We start from the raw sequence: 10,764 nt of genomic DNA, 5'->3' as shown, positions 1-10,764 counted from the left end.
AATGGGACCTGCGAACCCCCAAAATACGTTAAAGCCTCCTAGCAGTGCCGGAACTGTAGAGCTGGGAGCAAATGATGAACCATTAAGTTCAATTGTGTTTGTGGTGTGTATTTTTTCTGCATTTTATCAGTCACTGCTGTTTGGAGAAACGCTCGTTGTGTCAGACAGCAGAACTGCTTCTTCTGCTTAACTGAATTGCATATTTACAGCAGGAAAACCCTAAAAAATGTCATTCTTTTAAGTCAAAATGCCATGGGAAACTTGGGAAAGTGCTTTCAGTAAAAGCTTCCACTGCTGGAACATCTTCCAACCCTAATCGGTTTGGAATTCCTTGGTCGTTTTTACGTTAAGTTGCTCTTCATTTATCCTTGCCTCCCCCACATAACCAAAAAAGTAGCTATCTAGATGTCTGCTCAGAGACCTGAGCTGTTATTTAAAGCTATAACAGAGCCTGCTTTTTTAATAATTCACTGCATAAACTTATCTTTTTAAAAATCTCACTGCAGCTGATCACTTCTAGTTCAGTTGTTTCAAGATTGCCAATCCCAAGTTATTAAACATCGTGAACTAGGTACTCAGAATTATGACTTTAAAAAAAAAAATCTCATGCCTCCAGGCTTTCAAGCTGGTGCCGTTGGTATGTGGAATTTTACCTAGAGTTGTGAAGGCCAGAAACTTATCACTTCTCTGAGGGAAAGCTGAGAGTGTAAAACAATGCCAGGTCCTGCACTGTTGAGAAAAAAATATTTAAATATTAATTTGATATAAGAATTGGAACCACACAACTTTAATAGTGCACTACTGTTTGAAATGGAAAAGTGGAAAGTAATATTTCTACTTGAAAGGGAAAAGCAAATATTGGCATCCAGGGTATATAGAGTCAGCTCTGTGCACAGAACTCCTTTCTCAGAGAATTGTCTCCACATAAGAGCCTTATCAGCTTCAAATGAGAAATATTTTGTGCATAAACCATATTTTTTTCCATTATAACTATTCAAAGAAACTGATACCTGTAACAAAACCCAGGCGGACTGGTACAGGTGGTATTGAAGGACAAGGAGGGGGTGCCAGCTAGCTCTTGGCTTGCTGGTTGAGAGTGCCCAGAAACTTTCGGAGTGGTGTTTGTGCATCACAGCTCTAGATAGCACTGTGCCTTCTAACGGCAATTGGAAAAACATCGCTCCCGTTGTACTGCTCAAGTGTGACCTTGAGTTTTCTTTTGATGGGAAGAGCAGAAAATCTGTGTGTCTGATTCTGTCTTCCACCACTGAAAGAGCTCTGGTAAAACAAAGCTTTCGGTGTCAAGACTGTGCGGTCTTAGGTGCAGATCGCTTGCCAGCGCTTTGCCGGGCGCCTGCGGGGACGCGGAGCATCGGGCAACTCAGAGGCGGTGGCGACTGTCGATGGCTCCAAACTGTTTCACGGCATCTAGCGCAAGCCTTGAGCCGTAGTCGTAGAAGCTAAAACGCCATCCAAAGGACAGCAGGTGGCAGTGGAAAACCTGCCTGAGGACAGTGCCGCACCCCAGGGATGCCCTAGTACGGGGCAGGCGGCTGCTGATTGATTCCAGCTCCTCAAAAGGCATGGGGAGCGGGGGGAGGGGAACATGTTGGGAAATTGGTTTGGAAGGTTTCTTTTCGGTCTCTTTTTAACCTCCTGATCTGGCTGGTAAAAGGCTGTCAGGGCTTTCCTTCACCTGCTCTTTTCAGGAAGCTGCCTTTTAGCTGTGAAAGAAACCCCAAAGCTTTGGTCTCTAGCATTATTAGTATAGCACAGCAACTGGATGCCAAGAGTGATCGACTGATTTTCCTACCGACATCGACAGGCTTGCAAGAACAAAAATTGTTCCTAAATGACGCAGGCACCTAGATTTTTGAGATAGCGCAGCGTAAGAGCAAAGTCCAGATGCTGAGCAGCCGGGTCCTTTGGGTACCTCTTTACACTCTCTAGACCAAGAAATAATGCTTACTGTGCTCTACCAGGCACTCTGAGTACAGACGGGATCCCAGAGTTTTTATGCACGTCTGCCTTCAAGCTCCACTTGCGCTCCCTTGCCCTTCCCCCTCAGAACTGCTGTAGATGTTGAAGTTGGCTTGGGTGTTTCCAAACCACAGCGCCCTCGCTTTTGCCTGCTCTGTGGCTGGGCTGCTCTTGAGAGGTTCTTGCTTTGCACTTTTCTGTGTATATACGTAGAGAAGAGAAAGAAATGCAGCCTTAAAGAACCTGCGGTCTAGCTGGGATAAAAGAAAGGATGTGCAGAAGGCACACTCGTACCCAGTGTGCAGGCAGGAAGAAAGGCGCAGCATTTAAGAACTGAACCCACCCAATTGTTCAGGGGCTTCCTTTTCATTAACGGAAGTCAGCATCATCTTGCCTTGAAGTCTTGCGGTCATCGTAAGGCCAGGTGCCCGGAGGGAAACAGCGGCTGAAGGGAGACGGAGCCTAGACTCCCTTGCCCCCAGCTGTCTTGGAGGGCAGCGTCTTCTCCTTCAGGATGCGCAGTAGAGAGGGCGAGTGCTTAGCACGATGCACGCAGGCTTAATTACAGAGAGATCCTATCCTTTTCTTGCTCAGCCTGTTGCAACCTGTGCTGGCCAGACGGCGCGGCTCTATTGCTCCTCAGCGATTCTCTTTGACAAGGCTGAGAACTTGTAGCGTGCTGCTAGCTCACCTCATTTCCAGGGAAAGAGAATGATTTTGATGTGAGCCCTTCCCCAAGGGCAAGGCATTCACAAGGAGAGCCAAATCCCTCGGTGCCCTGTAAGTGCTCTGTCTTTCTCTTGGGGCAGTCCTCTGCAAATTATGCCCTCCTCGGACCGCCCGAATGGCCTAGCTGAGACCCGTCCTACAGCTGGGATCACAGTGCGCCTTGGAGGCAGCAGAGAGCGTAAAGGACAGCAAGAAGCAGCTGGTGCTGGCAGGAGGTTCTCTGGTGAGGCCTGGGGAACTGGGCTTGCGAAAGTAAATTACAGCCTGCTGCTGGGCACAAAGGCAGCAGGCATCATGCAGCCTCTTGAGGGGAGGCTCCAGGGTCAGAGCTTGTTCTTTTGGTCCATCTCCATAGCATTGATGCAGGTGGTGGCCTGCAGAGGGAAGAGGCCAAGTTTGGGCTGTCAGGCGGGTGGCTGAAGAGCAGGACCTTGCCTTCTGTGAAACACTGTCAATTCCCCATGTGAAGCTGGGCATACACAGAAATGCAGAGTCTTAGTGCTCAACTGAGCTGTAGAGAGGAAGGACTTAGATCCGTGAAGCACTAGGAAGCCTTCTGGGGCAAGAGGAGCCTGAACAAGAAGAGAAGGCTGCACTTGGATCATAGGGAAGTGAGGCTTCTGGCACGGCAACTTCAAAGGCTCCTGGAGGAACATCTAAAGTCGAAGCTGGGGGAAAGCACACAGGCGCAGAAGAGCACCCAGCTGAGACTGATGTGGTCTAAAAAGTGGATACAGCTAGGGTCCAAGGCATCGACACAGACGGACAACAAAAATGCCTTTTTCAGCTGTACCACTGACCTCCTTGATCAGGAAGGAGAGAGTGCTCAAGAAGCGGTAAGCAGGATTTGCAAAGCTGCGACTTTTGGACAGGTAGTAATAAGTGGATTCCGACTACTGGGTCAATGGCTTCTCAAGAATGAAGTGCAGAGAGAAGACCTTTGGGTGCAATAAATGACCGCCGCCTAAGACAGCTAGTGCTAGAGCCCGCAGGAGAAGAGGCCGTAGAGGATTTGGTCCGGAGGGGTGCATGCCATGCCTGTAAACTGAAGAGGTTTTATTACGAGGGCTGTTCTCTAACAAGAACTAGCGTCCAATTCGGTTCAACGGCATAGCAGGGGGGATAGGCCAAATAAGTGCCACATTCAGGTATTCTGGTATTGCTGTTCAAGAAAGCGGGGAGAAAAGGGGAGAGATCCTACCGGGCGCTATTGAAAGACATCTAAGAACAGTGCAGTCATCAGGCACAGTCAAGATGGGTTCACAAAGGGAAAGTCCTGCCTGACTAATTTGATATCCTTCTATGATAAGGTCAGCTGCCTAGTGGATGAAGGGAAGGCGGTGGCTGTAGTGATTCTGGATTTTAGTAAGGCTTGTGATAGTGTCCCTCACGGCATCCTTCTGGACAAGTTGTCCAGCTGTGGGATGAGCGGGTTCCCGGTGCGCTGGGTGAAGAAGTGGCTGGACGGCAGGGCTCAAAGGGTTGTAGTGAATGGGGCTACATCTGGCTGGCGAGCGGTCACCAGCGGTGCTCCTCAGGGCTCAACTGTAGGGCCAGTTCTGTTCCACATTTTTATCAATGATTGGGATGCAGGATTTGAACGCACCATTAGCAAGTGTGCTGATGATCCCAAACTGGGAGGTGCTGTTGACTGTCTCAAGGGACAAGAGGCCTTGCAGAGGGATCTCGATAGATTGGAGCATTGGGCAATCATCAATGGCATGGAATTCAATTTGAACCAACGCCGCATTTCTGCACCTGGGCCGGAGTAACACCAAGCCCAAGTATAAACTGGGAGAGGGGTGGCTGGAGAGCAGCCCTGCAGAAAGGGGTCTGGGGGTGCCGGTCGACAGCAGGCTCAGTAGGAGTCATCAGTGTGCCCTGGCAGCCAAGAGGGCACACCGCATCGTGGGCTGCATCAAACACAGCGTAACCGGCCGGTCAAAAGAGGTGATTATCCCACCGTATAGAGTGCTGGTGCGGCCTCACCTTGAGTGCTGTGTGCAGTTCTGTGCGCCACCATTTAAGAAGGACGTGAAGGTCCTCGAATGCATCCAGAGGAGGGCCAGAAAGCTGGTGAAAGGGCTGGAAGGCATGCCCTCTGAGGAGCGGCTGAGGACTCTGGGTTTGTCTAGTTGGGAGAAAAGGAGGCTGAGGGGCGACCTCACTGCTCTCTAGAGCTTCCTGAGGAGGGGAAGTGGAGAGGGAGGTGCTGCTCTCTTCTCCCTGGCATCCTGTGACAGGACGCGCGGGAACGGCTCAGAGCTGCACCGGGGGAGGTTTAGAGTGGACATCAGGAAGCATTTGTTTACCGAGAGGGTGGTCAAACACTGGCACAGGCTTCCCAGAGAGGTGGTCGATGCCCCCTGCCTGTCAGTGTTTAAGAGGCATTTGGACAATGCCCTTAAGAACATGCTTTAACTTTTGGTGAGCCCTGAAGGGGTCAGGCAGTTGGACAAGATGATTGACGGATGATTGACGAAAGTCCCTTCCAACTGAACTATGCTATGCTGTGCTATGCTATGCTTTGCTACGCTATGCTACGCTACGCTATGCTATAAAGAAGACAGCGTGGGCTGATGGCATTGCAGTTTCTACAGATGTACAACCTGGACTCAAACGATCAGCTCAACCCAAGCCAACCCAAGCCAAGCCAACCCAATGCAACCCAACCCGACCGTCCTTGTACTTTCTCTCGGAGCTACTGCTGATAGGATTCAGCTTAAAAGATGACACTACCTTACCAAAGCCCTCCTGCTACTGTAACTGTGGGATTGTAGGAGAACGTGAGGGCAGGGGGTATATGCCAAGAGGTGACATTTGAGCACATGCCTCTTGTCCACAAATGCCCCTTCCCAAGTACGCGCTCCTTATCTCTTCTCCTCTGGTGATATTTCGACATTTCTTCTCTCACTCCCCTGCCCTTTCTCCATCCCTCCTTGACAGCCCTCTCAGTAGCGAGGTTGCCCTGGCCAACGCCAGACAGCGGAGGGAAACCAGGGCAGAGCAGAAGTGTCAGTAGCTGGGCGGAGAGAGGGACTGGATGCGGGCTGAGGGCATCGGACCTGCAGAGAAACCAGCTTCCCCTCCTGCCCGCTCTGCCCTCGGCATCTGCTGCGCTGTGGGTGCACGGCTGCAGCAGGATTTCCTGCGGGAGGAGGCGCCGCCGCCATGGGCCTGGGGCTCCGGGGCCCATGGCCGTGCCCCCCAGCAGGCTGGTGCTACCCACGGTGGGGCGCGGGGGGAAAGGGAAGAGGCACCAGGAGCAGGGGGAGAAAGCAGCACCCAGAGACTGTGTCAGGGAAATAGGAATTTATTCCCTTTTTCTTGATGCAAGGCTGCTGGAGCCCTGCTAGCGCCGCCGGCGGGGCGGCCTCTTGCGGGGCTGGGCAGAGCCCTGGGGGCTGGGGGCCCTCCTCTTTGGGGGGCGCCGGGGCCCCCTGGACACGCGGTCCCTGCCCCGGCCGGGAGCGGAGGGGCTGCGGCTGCAGCCCTGGGCAGAGGGACCTGCCGCCGGCGCCTGCCCCGGCTCCTCCTGGGGCTGCTCCTGCTCTGCAGGGACGGGCGCAGATGGAGGGCGGCCGGGACCCCCGCGGAGGGCAGCCTCCAGCGTGCCGGCTTCCTCCTCCCCGTCGGAGGCTGCAGGGCTGCTGGAGGAGGCCGGGTGGGGGGCGGGAGTCCCCCCCTGCAGGCTGGTGGGGCTGGAGCTGGCTGCAGGGCTGTCCTCCTCCTCCCCGGCAGTGTAGGAGCGCAGCAGCCTCTGGGCCTCCTCGCTGCACTGGTGCACGATGACGTTGATGAGGCCATGGACCAGCGGTGCTGCATGTTCCTCGAGGCCAGGCTGCATCCGCTGGACCACGGCCTCCCTGTCCAGCCCGTAGCAGCACAGGGCATGCAGAATCAGCTTTTCTGCTGCCATTGCCAGCCACCACTGTTCCTCGTATAGCGCGTCCAGCTCCAGGCGCAGCCAGGGCAGCACGGGGTCGAGGAGCTGCTGGTTTTGCTGGAAGAGCGATGCCCAGACCTCGGGCAGGAGGCCACCCACGGCAGCCCTGGCCTCTGTCCCCGCAGCCCCCTGCTCTTCCAGCAACGGCATCCCCTGCGGAGAGGACGGAGGGGACGCCGCGGGGCGATGGCGGCTGCTGTCGGCCAGGCGGCCGGGAGCTCTGCCTGCCTGGCTGCTGGCGACCGATGGCTGTGCGGGGGGCGTGATGACATACACCAGGTAGTCATCTGCTCCCCGCACAGAAAACTTGACCTTCTGCATCCGTGTTCTGCAGAGTGGGCAATTTGGTGTCCTTTTTGCCCAGCGCAGGATGCAGCCCAGGCAGAACTGGTGTTGGCATGGCTGCACGAAGGCAACGCCCTTCCGAGCATCGCAGCAGATGGGGCAGCTCCACTCTGTCTCCGCGGCCATGTTTGCGCTCCGCGGCGGGTTGGGGAGAGCTGAGGATGAGCTGAGGAGCTGCTCCCCGTCCCTGGCGCTGGCGCTGGCGCTGCCAAAGGGTGTCGCACGCTGCAAAAGGCAGAGAGGGCATGGTCACTCGCTGTCCCGGGGAGCAGAGGGGAGGGCAGGGGAGGAAGAAATGCCCAGGCCCCTCGAGAAGGACACCCTCCCGGCTCCCCGAGCCCCATCGCCCGCCCCACGGCCGCCCCGGGGGGACGTTTCCCCGCACAGCTCACCTCCGCTGCTGCAAGCGCGCCCCGCGGTGCCCGGCTGCCCGAGCCAGGCAGGGCCGGGGAAACACAGGGGATGGCTCCGGGACGGGCACCGAGAGCTGCCGACGGCAGCCCCCAAAGCACCACCCAGCACCGGGAGAAGCCTCGCTCCACCCTCCACACCTCGCAGGCACGCTCGGCAGGAGTCCAGGCACGAGCCAGGCTGGCCCAGGCTCTGCCGGCGCCCGAAGATAAGCGGCGAGGGACGTGAGGTCACAGTCCATCGCTCGCTGATGGCACAATCCACTGCTCGGTGACGTCAGCCTCCGCCACTCAGTGATGTCACAGTGGGCCTTCCGCCCCCGCAGGCACTCAACGTTGAGCCTGTAGGCAGCCAAAAGTCCTACACCCACTGCAGTCAGCAAAGAGGAAAATGCTTGTGGGTGTCCTGGAAGTCCATAGCACTCTGTAGGGTTGGGCCTGGGCTACCCGTTTCCTTTCCGTAACATTTTCTCATGACCTTGTGTGCGTGCAGGACTGCTCTAAAAGAGGATTGCTTCTGAGCACTCGGCTGGAAGCAGGGATGTTGCTGATGCACTTGCTTGGACAAGAGGGTGCAGGAAGAAGTATATTGAATGCACCGCGATAAGGAAATAGGAGGAACGGCACATGTCTGCAAGTGTAAATCAATACGATTCACGAATGCCGAGACAGAGACAGTGCCGCCTGCCTTCCCCTCATCTCTGCAGGACGGAACTTTCTTGCTGTAAATCCCAACACTAGTGCCTGATAAAAGAATCCAATTAATTACAACAATTAAATAGAAATATGGAAGTTGTGCAAGTCATACAGGCAATCTTTCATGTAGGTGAGGATGAGGGATTCAGAGCAGGGGGTGTTACTAAATGCATTAGTAACACACCTTGTTTACTAATGCGTTATGAAAAGCGATGCCCACGGGTGGCAGGAGCCAGGTTCTGCATTGGAAGGCATGCAGAAATGCTGAAATCGGGATGTCTTGCTGTACCGTGAGAATTTCAACAGCCCGAAATCACTGCAGGAAGTGCATTTCTTCCCGTCCTTTCCGTTTACTGACAAACCAAACACTGACTTGTAGTAGGGAGGTTCTTGCTTGGTGAATACTGACTGTCACTTGACACTCTCACTGACTCGGCATGTTTAGAGAGAGAAAGCCCCGAAGAGCTTTTGCCATAGGAAACTCGAGATGATGACGACGATAAAACCCTCCATCCTTGTGATACCTATGGCGCATACTGATACAGCCCAAATTCCCAATTAGCTTAGAGTAAAAAAGTTCTGAAGTCATAACGAAAACCCCAGGAGTCTGGGGCTAGCCTGGTACTTGGGCCATCGGGATGCGCCTCCTCCTCTGTGGGCCCTGATCACTCAAGGGGATCTACGCTCTTCATGGCACCCAGAGCCATCCCCTGCCACTGAACTCCTAGGAACGTGGCAAGCCAAAAGCAGGGATTTCCTGGATCGCTAAATCTCTTCTCCTGCAGATGCATCTGCCATGAAATGAGCATTTATTCCAGAAGGGCTCAAAGCACATCCTCCAGCCTCAATAGCAAACGAATGGCCTGGCATAACATACAAGCTCCCGAGTCTCCAGGAACGTTCCCCAGGCAGCAGCCAACAGGAAGAAACCGAGCCGATCTGACACAAAGTTCAGTGCTGGCAGAGAAAGTGGAAACAAGGGAATTCGGAAAGACCCAGAGCCATCACGCCCCCAAAACTCACGCACTCGGGGAACTGTTTGGCACTGTGCTGGAAATAGCAGACCCTGCACAGCTCTGCACACAGATGTGCTCTTCCGTGCTTGCTTTGAGGGGAGTTTCAGGGCTCTCCTCACAATCGGTTTGTGGCCAAAGCAAGGAAGCTCTATAGCAGGTGCTGTTGCTTGTCTCTAACTCCCCCAATAGCAGGGGCAATGCAGAGACGAGCCCTGGATCTCAAGACGCACCACAAAGATCTTCTAGACGAAGGATGGTTTCCACACAATGTAGCAAGTCTGCAGGTGGGCACAGTGCTGCTAAACCCCTAGACTTGGGCACCCAGATGATGGTATCAGATGCGAAAAGGAAACAGGTGCATTTGAAGACCTGGCAAACAGTAGCTCTTTTGATGTGGTTTTGAAGCAAGAAAGGCTATTTTTCCCATTTTACAGAAAAGGCAGTGGACCAGAGGAAGGTAAATGCTTCTGCCTCAAGTCCCTCCGTGAACTTGGGGAAGGGACTCCAAGGCAATATCTGAGCCGGGGCTATGGAGCGAGGCTGTCTCAACTCCAGCCACCTTAACTTCCAGGTCCCAGGACAGCATGGCAACCCTCCTACTGCACTTGTGAAACCTAACAACCCTCAGACTTGTTCTTCTTTATGCTTTCAGCCCCCACAGGCCTGCACGGCTGGCATTCAATCACTTGGAAGTGTGCTTTGACACCTCTGTCTTCCACTTAGTCTGTAACCACGCTTTGTATGCCTGAAGATACATTTAGACGGTACTGCAACGACACACACAGTTTCTGAGGTGATCTACTCCTTTTCTCCTGTCATTTTACATTGCACTGGCCTTCTGCTGACTCCAGAGCATCAACCCAGCTTAGCATGTTAGCTCGCATTTCACGTTTCCTGCTTTATTTTCATCAAGACCAGCTCACCAAACAGTGGGTGAACGCGGCCTGGAGCATCTGAAACATTCCCCTGCGTGAAATGAGGCTCACAGAGGCCAGGGGAGAGGGAGAGGGGAGATGCAGCAGATCGCTTCCCAGCGCTTCGCCAGGCGCCTGCGGGGACGCGGAGCATCGGGCAACTCAGAGGCGGTGGCGACTGTCGATGGCTCCAAACTGTTTCACGGCATCTAGCACAAGCCTTGAGCCGTAGTCGTAGAAGCTAAAACGCCATCCAAAGGACAGCAGGTGGCAGTGGAAAACCTGCCTGAGGACAGTGCCGCACCCCAGGGATGCCCTAGGACAGGGCAGGCGGCTGCTGATTGATTCCAGCTCCTCAAAAGGCATGGGGAGCGGGGGGAGGGGAACATGTTGGGAAATTGGTTTGGACGGTTTCTTTTCGGTCTCTTTTTAACCTCCTGATCTGGCTGGTAAAAGGCTGTCAGGGCTTTCCTTCACCTGCTCTTTTCAGGAAGCTGCCTTTTAGCTGTGAAAGAAACCCCAAAGCTTTGGTCTCTAGCATTATTAGTATAGCACAGCAACTGGATGCCAAGAGTGATCGACTGATTTTCCTACCGACATCGACAGGCTTGCAAGAACAAAAATTGTTCCTAAATGACGCAGGCACCTAGATTTTTGAGATAGCGCAGCGTAAGAGCAAAGTCCAGAGGCTGAGCAGCCGGGTCCTTTGGGTACCTCTTTACACTCTC

Source organism: Gymnogyps californianus, chromosome Z, assembly GCF_018139145.2.
Source record: "Gymnogyps californianus isolate 813 chromosome Z, ASM1813914v2, whole genome shotgun sequence".
Classification (NCBI taxonomy): Eukaryota; Metazoa; Chordata; class Aves; order Accipitriformes; family Cathartidae; genus Gymnogyps; species Gymnogyps californianus.
Note: the sequence above shows the minus strand (reverse complement) of the source record.